This window comes from Poecilia formosa, unplaced genomic scaffold (genome assembly GCF_000485575.1).
Source record: "Poecilia formosa unplaced genomic scaffold, Poecilia_formosa-5.1.2 Scaffold471, whole genome shotgun sequence".
Classification (NCBI taxonomy): Eukaryota; Metazoa; Chordata; class Actinopteri; order Cyprinodontiformes; family Poeciliidae; genus Poecilia; species Poecilia formosa.
Window position 1 is genome coordinate 367,848 of NW_006800410.1, and position 12,718 is coordinate 380,565.

Consider the following 12,718-nt stretch of genomic DNA (forward strand, 5'->3'; position numbering starts at 1 on the left):
ACACACACACACACACACACACACACCCACACACACACACACACACACACACACAGGTATATGTGGCATAGGCAGACATTTTTGACAAACAGGCCCAAAGGTGGTTTAGATGGACTACCCTTTCTCAAGTACTTAGAGCAAAGGGAGGTGACTTAAAAAACTGCAAAAAATCTGAAAAAAATTTGAGCTTACTTTAGGTTTCAAATAGGAGCCTTTTTTTTTTTTTACATCAACCTGTGTATTTGTTTGTGGTGGCACACACAAATACATTATCTCAAGAGTAAAGCAATTATGGCGGTCTTCAACTGCCATTAAATCCAGACTGTATTTCCTACTACTGCCACTAGGGGAGTTGTAGGCTTCATTTACAGGTAAACAGCATTTATAATAATAATTATAATATGTGAAAGTTGCTACAAAAGTTGATGTTTTCTGTTGTAAAGCCTGGGGAAATCAGTTAAAGGAGCAGAAGTAGCAGAAACTTGTTGATTGATCTTACCGGTAGCTCCATGTTGTTCTGTTTTTTTCTCATTAAATCCTCCTGACTGTCTCCAGATCAGCTGCAACGCCAACATGATGAACCTCACTGAATGCAGATCTGACCTGCTAACTCACCCACCAGACCAGCAGCTGGACTAACCAACCAACTAGCTAAGCTGCAGCCGAACAGACGCGAGCCAAACAAACGCTTGCCTCTTTCCACCCTTCCTGGAGTGAAACGTACTGTGAAACCAGGGGCAAGAAGAAACAAGTGAACTGAGGGAAAGTGATAGTAAAGCTGCAGGAAGAGAGAATATCGAGTGAAGGGAAAAGAGAGGCAGCAGGATTAGACTTGTCTTGTTTTTTCTGGCCGTTATTACCCTGATTCTGGGTGTTCAGGTGGAGAGACCTGAGGGAGGAGAACGGGAGCATGAGTCAGGCAGCGAAGGAGAGGAAGAGAGGGATGCTCCGGGCGTTGATTATTAACACACCGAGGGCAGCCTCTCATGAATCATTCATGTCAAAAGCAACAGGAACGTGTGCGTTAATGTGCCGCGCAGTCTCATCCAAGCAGAGATAATAAGCAGTGACCTGATCCTGCTCCCTGTCATGACAGAGTGAAAAACAAACAGATAAAATCCAACAGTGAATCAGCCTCACGCCTCCGCTCTGTTTTCCATTTAACAGCCCAAAACTGAAAGTTTGATCCTTTTAACCCCAAACCGACGGCATTAACAGGATAAAAACACTCTCATTACGAGGCTGACAGCTTGATGCTGTTTTAATTCCTGATCAGAAGCTGCTTTATCCCAGGTTGGTCTCTAGACAGAAACACAAAAAGAAGGGAAAAACTGTGAATGTCATCAGCACCTCCTTCCACCGCCGCCTGCTTCGCTTTAATCTGATTTTAAAGTTGGACAAATTGGTTCAATTTGGTGCAGAAGGGAGGAGACTGAGCCTCAAAAACAGAGGAAATGGATCTTCTGGAGAGAAATTAAATTGTGCTGAGGAGGAAGAGGGTGAACAGAGCTGGATCTCAGCTGTTTGGGTCAGTCGGACTTTGGCTGCGGTTTTATTGTTGTAAGCTCACAGATGTTCCTCATCTGTATATAATCATCTGACCTTCAGCTAGTCTGGTTCTATTGGACTACAATTTAATGACTTTTTAACATTTTTAATATTTTATAAAATAAGCTTAAGTAGTTACTTAAAAATGTGCCAATTTTTTAGTTGATTAATCAATACATAGTTCCCACAAGTCTGAAGTGGAAGTGATCCACGACATCTAGGTAGGCAAGATGAGCCATGACTCCCAGACCAACAAAAAGAAAATATAGTGACAATCTGGACCAATGTGCAAGAGAGATTTATATCAACAAAATGGCTGCTGTCGGTGTATGAGACATGATAATGAAAACATGTCAGACAATGTGACATGTTCTGAAAATTTGGCATCCTCTGATCTCCTACTATGATATAGTTTGCGACTTAGTGAATACGAAGAGTTTATACAACATGGCGGAGCTTGACCTGGCATCCATGGCTGCATACAATCAGTGTTTAAAAGGTTTTATGAAGGTCGAAGAAACTCTTCAGGTGAAGAACGAGGTTCTGGTGACTGGCAGAGTACGCACATGTACAGTAACAAACAAGTAGGCTACATGTCCGTCTTAGCTAGCCTAAAAGCTACATTAGCCAAGCTAATGTTGCGAATTCGGCAATAAGTAGTAATTGTCACTGATATTTATCTTATTATTACACAGAATAGCGTACTCAAAAACTGCAATCCAGTAATAGTTTTAATATACTTATAATGTTAGGACAGAGGCGAGAGCTGGTTCTAAGCTTGTGACTTGTTTATTGTTTTCATAGCAGCTCCATAGCATCTGCCTACCAAGATGGCTGTAATTTACAAAGTTCCTAGAACTGTGATGTCACGAGACTTATGTATTGATCATCAGAATAATCAATAGAATGATTGTTTACTAAAAGAATTGCTTCCCAAATAAATAACATCTAAAATACCAAACACATCAAATACATAGTGACTCATACAGCTAATAATGGTCAAAGTCATTTTTTGCAAAAAGTGATTTTTTTTTGTGTGTGTGTGCCCAAAACGGCTTTCGGAAAGAAGAAAACTGATGATTTTTCCCCACCCCAAAGTCATTTTTAGCAAAAAGGAAGGTTTGACTGTAGAGTCATCTGTGAGCTGAAGAATATTAACCAGGCGATTGTTGAACTTTGGACATTTACAGCCCGACATAAAGAAACTTCTAAAAGTTTGTGCTATTCTAAACTTCCTTTGGATCAACCCAGACAGCAGGCTGAGAAACATACATTTATAATCAATATTCAATTAAAAACACACATCTGCTCCTGCTGACTGGCTGCAAGTCAGCCTCATTATCTGCTGCACAGTTTCTTCTTCTGGAGGAGAAATAAAACTGAAAGACAACCTGAGCTTATCAAAGCTCTTCCTTTGATAAGTGAGTGTAACATAAGACAACATTTCATTTAAATATTAGATTGGAGTCATTTCTTTCATTGAGTGAATAAATTAATTTATGCAACCCAGTTCAAAGATAAATCTGCTTCACTGAAATAATAAAAATAAAATTAGGACTAACAAGATGAAAATCAATCAAATAAACAATAGTTTGCTAAAATTTAAAACTAAAATCTTACCTGAATATGCAGTATTTATATTTTAATCAGAAATAAACAGATGAAATACAGAAAACTAATTCTGCATTAGAGGAAACATCTGAAGGTCTGAACTGTGGCTGAAGGCTTCAGCACGTTAGAAAAACACCCTGCAGCTCCAACATGAAGACACTGAACTGTTTAACGGATATTTTTAGTTTGGAGATCTGCTGCCTGCCGTTAGGTTGGCTTCACACACAAACAGAACCTCAATCAGAAGCCTGTTAAACTGACATCAACATTATTGGACAAATGCACTCTAAACCTGGGGCAATGTTGCACCCAACTACATCACTGTGCCACACTTAAAAAGTATCGAAGTCCCAAATCAACTTAGGGAGACTCACCTAGGAGGTGGGAGGGGCTTGGTAGATGCCATAAATCGTCTCCAAGAAAACTAAAAAAAGTCACTAGATTTGTAGATAACCGCTGTTTTTAAAGTTGCTAATACAGCAGAAAAGTCTCTAAGTTGGCAACAGAGCAAAATCCCCACATTTAGCCCTCCTTGTCTCTTGGTTCTGCCCACTTTAGTGAAGCATTTCATCATTTATCAGAGGGCGGGGTTATGGTTTTGCAGAGGGGTTAGTTACACTGAAGCAGTAAAACATTCATAAAACACGTTTATGCAGCTGGAACAGAACCGGGCCTAAAGCACATCCCTGAGGAACTCCACATGACGGCACAGTCAGACATGATCTGGTTTCTAAACGTGATTTATTCGAGAAAAGGTCATCAAAAACCTCTTAGATCATCAAAGTTAAAGTGTCACGCTGACGTTTGAGGTGCCAACGGAACCAGAACTCTAAATTAACATCCCCGGTTCTGCAGCTGTCATGATGCCACCGGATCTACGGAGCTGAAGGAGACTTTCCAGAAACCAAACTGAAGCTCATCAAGAATCCAGTGACGATGATCACAAGTCCATCAAAACCACACAAGACTTTTCAGAATATTTGGAACATTGTGAATGTGAACCAAGATGTGAATTTATCAGAACTCAGCAGAACCTGGAAGTCTGGAGGAGCGATGCTCCGTCTGACCCGCTGGGTTCAATAAAACATTTAGTACTGTACTCCAAACCAGGTACAAGCTAAATATTTACAAATCCCCTTTTAAGAACTGCTACTCCTTACAGTGTCATTTACAGTAAAAGTCCATCATAATTTAACAACTTGATAATTTAAAAGAAAAACATATTAGTTCCTAAAGATTTACTCACAGTTACTCAGCAGATCAACTTTATATTCTTGGCTTCATCTGAATAAAACTAGGATTTTCTCTTTCATGAATTGGTGATGACATTAAAATTAAAAAAAACTTTATACTCTAAAAGATGCACATCTGCAATCAACATATTAAAAATATACATCTTTGCTTAATTTTTACTGTGTTCAAGAATTCAAAGCAAACATTCAGACGATCAAGTTTTCATCACCTTTCCCTCGCGCTCTCCCTCCTCCTCTTCTTCCTCCTCTTCGTCTCCTCTTTTGCTTTTGATTCTCAACTCTGTATCCGTCTTCCTCCTTTTTCTCATCTGTTGCTTTCTGTTGTTCTGTTTTTATGTCTACCTTCTCTGCCACTTCCTTTCCTGCACCCACCCACTCGCTCATTACCACACACACACACACACACACACGCATACACACACACACACACACACACACACACACACACACACACACACACACACACAATGCGTTCCCCCGTCCAAGGTTATGGGTCCCCTTCAGACTGCACGCCACAGGCTTCAGCATTGTTTGTCTGCGTGTTTGTGAAGCCCACAGCAGCATCTCTCAGTGAGCTGATGTTCAGCTTCTTTCCTCTCCAGCTGTTACATGAACAGCAGCAGAGGGTCCAAAGTACATTAGCCGGATCTGTTGTCTTTATCAGAGCTGAAAAGGAAATGAACAGAGAAGAGCAGGCTCTGCAGTTTACCATGAAGTCCTTCCTCACATTTACCTCAGTCATGAATGATCTTACATCAGACGATTTATCTTTATGTTCCTCTAAGCTTCTCAGCATCTGCAGTCTTAAAAATGTTCAGAGTAAATATTTAGAATCAAACAATCTTCAAATTTAACAAAAGGTTAAATGACAGGAAATAATTAGAAACAAGAAGAAATAAAAGACAATAAAACAAAAACCAATTTAAATATATAATAGATATTATAATCTGAAAGGCTCTGTCTCAGTGTAGAGTATCTAAAATATTAAATCAGAAATCAGAGAAGCTGGAAGCTTGACAGTGACAAACTGCTAGCATAACATCACTGGTACATATTGCTAACATTTTCTGAACCTTTTCCATTTATCTTAAAAAGATGCGGCTGATTTATGGTTGTTGCACCAAATCTGTGATTTCTATCTTTTTTTGCCCCATCATATGTTTTGTGGTTGGTTAAATTCTTCAATTTTCCAGGTTACTAAATTAGGGCGACCAAATGCTTTTTTCCCAGAAATGTCCACATTTCATGTTCTGTTCAGGGCAAATGAGGGACTTCATAGACTGATGAAAATGTTTGGGCTTTCATCAGTTACATACTTAAACTGAGTGGTGATGCATGAAAAATGACAGCCTCTCATTAATGTGACGTCCTCCCTGAGCTGCTGCCTGGTGGTTGGTGGTTTTCTCTTCATGTCCAGAAGAAACAAAGCTGCACCGCTGCTCATGTTTCTAAATGGGCAGCTGAAAGTTTACAGACAAACCAGAAAATAAATTTCTTTCACAACTTCCTGGATGCACCAGAGCGTTGAAAAAACCCCTCGGGTTTGTTGTTGGATGTTGTCTTAGATCTGACTCTTCCACAGTCTCCTGTAAATGTCCTGTGCATGTTGGTCTTAGTTGGTGTGGCGTCTCCATCCGTCCTGTTGGTCTTAGTTGGTGTGGCGTCTCCATCCGTCCTGTTGGTCTTAGTTGGTGTGGCGTCTCCATCCGTCCTGTTTGCCTCAAACCTGGGGATCTCATTCCTCTGCTGAGAACATCCATCTCCTGGTCCACCTGCACATTTCTCAGCAGAGTGTTTGTCCAGAGTGAAACCGTTGGTGACAATCACGTCTTTATGACCTTTGACACTGTGCAAACTGTGTACATCTCTCTTTGCTTAAATAGCTTGGAATGTTATCCCACAGTAACAAATTGTATCCAGATATTAATTTGACATCTTTAAAGGAAATAATTTTAAATGTACAATTACCTTTTTCATCAGAGAATAACCCCAAATTAAGCTTCTTATTTGTCGTATAATCTCTTTAGCACTTGTTGCCTTTATTTCATTTTATTTTGTATAACATATGGTTGACTTCCAGTTTTTGATTTGATGCTTTTATTTTGATAAGAGAGCTTCCTTTGTTTTATCATAGAATGGCAGCTTAACAACAAAAGGAACAGAAGACAAGTTGCAACAGTAGTAAAAATGTATCTTGTTATCGTCGCCCCCCTCAATAGAGGCACAAGGTGTGTTTATTTTATAAATAAGGATATTTCTAATATTGATCGGTTGGAATTGTGAATTTGTTTCATTGTAATCAAATAGGGTATAGTTTTGGAATCAGAGTTGATATTTTTAGTGGTTTGTATCTTACTCTGTCGTTTCTATGCAGCTCTTACAGTCAAACTCGGGGTTTATTCCAGTAAAGCCTCAATCCTTCATTTGCGGCTCTGCTCCAATATCAATAACAGCCTGTTATGTAAATGTTTTTAGAAATGTCTGAATCAGCAGTTCACTTCTGCTTTCAGCTGTTTTTGCTCCATCTGCTCCTTGTTTTTGTGGATAGGAGTAAGCAGAGGTCAGAGGTCAGCATTATTTCCACAGCTCTAAATATCAAGGCACAGCTCTGCCTCAGAGGCTTCAAGGCAACTAAAAACATACAGCATGTTCAGAACAACAACCAGAGGAGTTTCAAACTCCTCTGCAATTATTCCCCTCCATTTGGACATAAAATGATGAAGCCTTTTACGTCTCGGTTATTATTGCTCTGCAGTCCCTGCCTGCTCCTTACCGACACTTATGACAAACTGGGTTATTAGCACTCATGCGTTTCCTATAAATGGCTCAATCCAGAATCTGCAAAGCAAATCTCCCTCAGCAACAATAAGAGCCAAACGACTGAAAGAATCAGACTGTGGAGCGTTGATGAAGCTCAGCGAGGCCGACTTCAGCGACTCCCTGTGAAGCTTTCATTAGTTTCTGCAGGAAAATAGTTCACTGTGGAGTCACAAGTGAAATACTTTAATTCAGACGTTAATGTCACAGGGAGGATTTCCTCTGTCATCTGGGTTGTAATGGGACACGGAGATGACAACGAGAAGAAATGTCAGAAATGAACAGGAGAAGGATAAGCTGGTAGAGAAGGAAAAGAAAAAGAACGGATGAATGGAGGAATAGAGGTCTATTTAAATTATTTATGTACAGTTTAGCCCAAAGGTATTCAGACATCCAGCAGATATTTGAGAAATTTGTTTCTGATCAGCAAAGAGAGGAATCTCTTAAGACAAAAAAACTGTAAAAAAGAGAACATCATCTTAAAAATATGGATTTTCTGTTTAAAACTTTCTATGGCCTTTTCAGAATGTAGTTTAAATTAAGTTTACTTATATGGCGTCAATTCACAACAAATGTCATGTTAAAGCAAAATTTAGTGGAAGAATCTTTATTGGTTTTCACCGATCAATTACTTTGATGTAGCTTTGGTGATGAGGCAGGAAGGCCTTTTTGCCATCACCCTAATTTTTATCTCTCTACACANCTTTCCTCTGTTCTTTATCCACCACCACAATGTCCGGTTGGTTCGCTGCACCAAGAACTACTGAAGGAATCGACACAAAAACCTCTGAAGAAGACCCTGAGCGAGGCTCTTTTTTGTAGGAGTCCACAACATGGGGGCTGCTCCTGGGTCGAGAGTCAAGACCAGCATCTAGTTCATCATACCAAGTAAACTTGTCCTTAGTATGTCACGTATTTTGATGTATAGATGGCGAAGTCTTTTTACTTTAGCGCGACACTGTGCAACTGTACGAGGGAATCCCAACGCCTCTGTTTTCACACTAATTAGCTTGAAAACCTTGTTTTTGTGATATATTTTCCTCTGAAAATATATCATTTCCTCTTCTCCACGTCTGACCTTGAGCCACTTTTTCCTCTAATGGTGGAAACGCGCAGTTGTTATGGTTGTTTTGACACAGAATGCCCTGCGCTGTAGTTCACTTCCTGCTTTTGGAACGGTTTTTAGTCAGGCTGCATTGAGATAGGTTTTCAACCATGCAAAAGTTCACTTCAACCGGATCAAGGCCTAAGTTTTTAGGCAGATCAGAGTTCGCTTTTATAGTACGTTTTGGAATTCAAATTTGGATTCTCACCTCCCAAACGAATCAGACTTTCTAGACAAACGAATACGTCTGATTCAAGACTCTTAATTCTGGGCAGGTGTGAATGCACCCTCTGGTTCTGTTCCCTAGTTTGGTCATTTTCAGTCAATCAGTCAATCAATCAATACTTAATTTGATAAATTGCCCACATTAAACACATGACACAAACAAAACAACAATCAACAAACAAACCTGTATTTTATACAACAACCTACCAAGATATCTTCACAATACATATATAAATCCACTTTACAGTGTAAGATTTTATCATCTTACATTTTAGAGCTCTTTTGAAGCTCACCAAGAAATGACATAACTTAAAATCATCATTCAATTCATTCCACAGTTTCACACCAATCACTGAAACACATCTTGATTTTATCTGGCTTTTCTCTTTTGCACATTGAAATATAAACAAACCTCGCAAATTATATTTATTCTGTCTTAACTTAAATAATTTCTGAATACCAGAAGGAAGACTTTTGTTCAATGCTTTATACATTATTTCCAGTATTTTTATATAAACAATATATTTAAACTTTAATATATTACTTTGAAAGAAGAGTTTATCAGTTGGTTCCTGGTCTCCTACCTTATTAATAAGATTAATTCTGAGCAATAAGACAAATAAGGCAAAACCAAAGAGGAATATATAACATGCAGGCCTTTAACATTTACTAAATCTTTTATTTTAAACAATATTCCAATAGTTTTTGCAACTTTATTTCTAATATATTCTATGTGAGGCTTCCAACTTTACTGTCTATAATAATTCCTAAAAATTTATCTCATAAACTCTTTCAATTTAAACTCCATTGATGCATAACTTTACATTATTATGGATCCGATTACCAGAGAATACCATGAATTTAGTTTTCCCTTCATTTAATGACAACTTATTATAATCAAACCATTTTTTCAACTCAGTTAACTCTTTTTCTACTGTTTTTATTATTTCAGCCATATTTTTCCCGGAATAAAGAAATTTGTATAATCAGCAAACATTATAAACTTCAAAATATTGGATACTGCAAAAATATTACTTAAGTAAAGTATAAATAATTTAGGTCCTAGGACTGAGCCTTGAGGAAGACCACATTTAACTACTTCAGTCTGTGACTTTGTGTTGTTAATTTGTACATATTGTAATCTGTTACTCAAATAAGTCTTTAACCACTCATATGCAACCCCCCATAGGCCGTACAGTTCACATTTGCCAGTCGAACATGGTCAATAGTATCATTACATCGGTAAGTAAACACAACTTCTGGTCAACCGCAGCAGCAACATGTTCTCCAAACTCCATCACAGCTGAAGTTGTGGAGCCGTTGTTCCTGAAGCCGTTCTGCTGCTCATTCAATACATTATTTTTATTAAGAAAGGAGTCCAACCTGTTTATGAAGAATTTTTCCAACATATTTGAAAATTGCAGTAGCAATGATATCAACCTGTAATTTGTTCATATCTGCTTGTCACCACTTTTATGGACTGGAAAAACCTTTGCTATCTTCATTTTGTCAGAAAAAGGTCCAGTTAAAAATGATCAGTTACAAATATAAGTGAGAGGTTTAGTAATACTATAAATTACCTCTTCCACGATAGCCATGTCAATATCATTACAATCTTTGGATTTCTTATTTTTAAATTTTTTAACTACGCCTATTACATCACTTTCACTCAATATTCCCAGAAACATTGTATTCATATCATCAAATTTATAATTATGTTTTCCATCTCCAGCCTTAGGCATTTCATTTACTAAATTAGGACCAATATTAACAAAGTACTTATTAAAGACTTCAACAATATCCTCAGCTTTTTTCCACTGTAGTGTTATGTTTAATACATATTGGGATTATCTCTATCTTTGTTATTTTTAATAATACTATTAATTGTATTCCAAGTACCCTTAATATCATTGCTGTATTTTTGCAGTGGCCTATCATAATAATTCTTATTGTTTCCTCAGCACTGTTGTTAACTTATTTTTATGTTTTTTATATTTTTCTTCTTTTTCCTGGGTTGGGTACTTAATGAAATCCTTATACAACTTGTTTTTCTTTTTACATGCTTTCTCCAAACTGTCATCCAGAGAGTCAATCTATTTTTGGATGTTTGTTTATATTCTTTAAGGGGACAATAACAATTATAAATTCTTTCAAATATTTCCAAAAACATATTATATGACTCATTAACATCACCAACAAGAACATTTTGCCAATTATAATTCAATAATTCTACTTTCATTTCTTCCACAGCTTCAGAGTCAGAGTCAATAATAACTCTTTTTTTAAAAAACAATCCAATTGAATGTTAAAAAATTCTGCAAAATGTATTTTCTGGTGGGGAATAAATCAGGACACTCCAGCTTTTATGCCCTCTAATGATTAAACTCACTATATCTGCATCACCTCAGCTGTGAATACCATAGTGAGATGCAAAGAAGTCTCAGATTTCTGAAATCAGCTGTGCAATACAAAGTCTGCAGGTGGAAGACATTCACATTAACTCTCTATATGCACACATGTCTATTCAAGCAAGTTCACTGATAACTGACCAAAATACGCTAAAAGAAGTCCAAAAACCCGTAAATGTCCTAAAGCAGGGTCTTGGTACTTCTGTTCTAGTCGTAAATGTCTGTACAATCTGAGAAAGAAATTAAAAGTCTGAGCATCAAGGAAACCTTTTGCTTTGTAAGAATCCCAGGAAGAGCACAGAGAAACTTCTGGTACATGGTTCTTTGGGTAGGAGAGCCTAAAACTGGATTATTTAGACTCCAGACATAGAACATGTTTGGCATAAACCAAGTACAGCAGTCCAGGAGAAAAACTTCATATCAAATGTGAATTATGGAGGAGGAAGTGTCGTGATTTGGTATGCTTCGCTGCAGCAGAACCTGGTCAGTTGATCATCATAGAAACCACCAGTGAATCAGATGAAGCTTCATAAAAATGTGAGACATTCTCTATAAACTGAAAGCTGAGACAGAACTAGACCCTGAAACATGACAATGACCCAAACATACCAGTACACCCACTAAGGACTGGCTAAGAAGTAACAAAAGGAAAGTCCTGGGCCTAGTTGAAGCCCAGATCTTGGTGTCTTTGATATGCTGGTGGATGAAAATTACTAAATGTACAAGAAGACCCATAAACATCTCACAGATGAAAGTGAGAGGTAGGACAAATGTTCCTCAGACTGATGTCAGAGATAATAGATGGAGACATGTAGCATCTCACTGAAGCATTATCAGGTATTTGTTTAAAGACAATAACTGAGACTGAGCTGATTGGCCGTTACTTTCCTGATATAGACAGTAATCTGACTTGGTAATCTTGATCTAAATTACTACTGTTATTAATCTTGCCCTAAGCAGATATTTAGTCATTTGCAGTCAAAAGTAGACTCCTACTGGCACAACATAGATAACTCGTCTGTGAAGGAACCAGACAAAATTAAAATACTGTTCAGTCATTTATAATCTTCCTGACCTAAGACATTCTGTTTCTGAATTGGCTTTCCCCGTGTGGCCTTGGAAGGGCTGCATATTTCCAATCTCCTTGAAGATATGTAAACATAACGCTCCTTCCCTCCTCAACCCCTCCTGTATCCTTGGAGCTGTGGAGCTGAGCGCTCCCAAGGACATCATTCCTCGATAAACAACACCTCTATCGGACTTTCCCAGGAGGCTCAGCCACCTGGTTTCATGGCCCTTTGACGTCACCGCCTTCACTCATGTCTCTGTTTTGCCCTTTGTTTTGTCTGAATGTTGCGATTTGACTTTAGTTCAACGTCGTTTAACTGGGACTCTAACCCATGTTTTACTCAAGGGACTCTAACCCTAATTTAGCCATAAGCAACTCTAACCAGGTGGGTTTTTATTTGAGATTTAAAGGCACTCAGTGTTTCAGCTGTTTTACAGTTTTCTGGAAGTTTGTTCCAAATTTGTGGTGCATAGAAACTGAATGCTGCTTCTCCTCATTTGGTTCTGGTTCTGGGGATGCAGAGCAGAACCAGAACCAGAAGATCTGAGGGGTCTAGACGGTTGGTACAGCAACAACAGATCTTTAATGTATTGTGGTGCTGCACCGTTCAGTGATTTATAAACTAACAACAATATTTTAAAGTCCATTCTCTTAGCTATAGGGAGCCAGTGTAGGGCCTTTA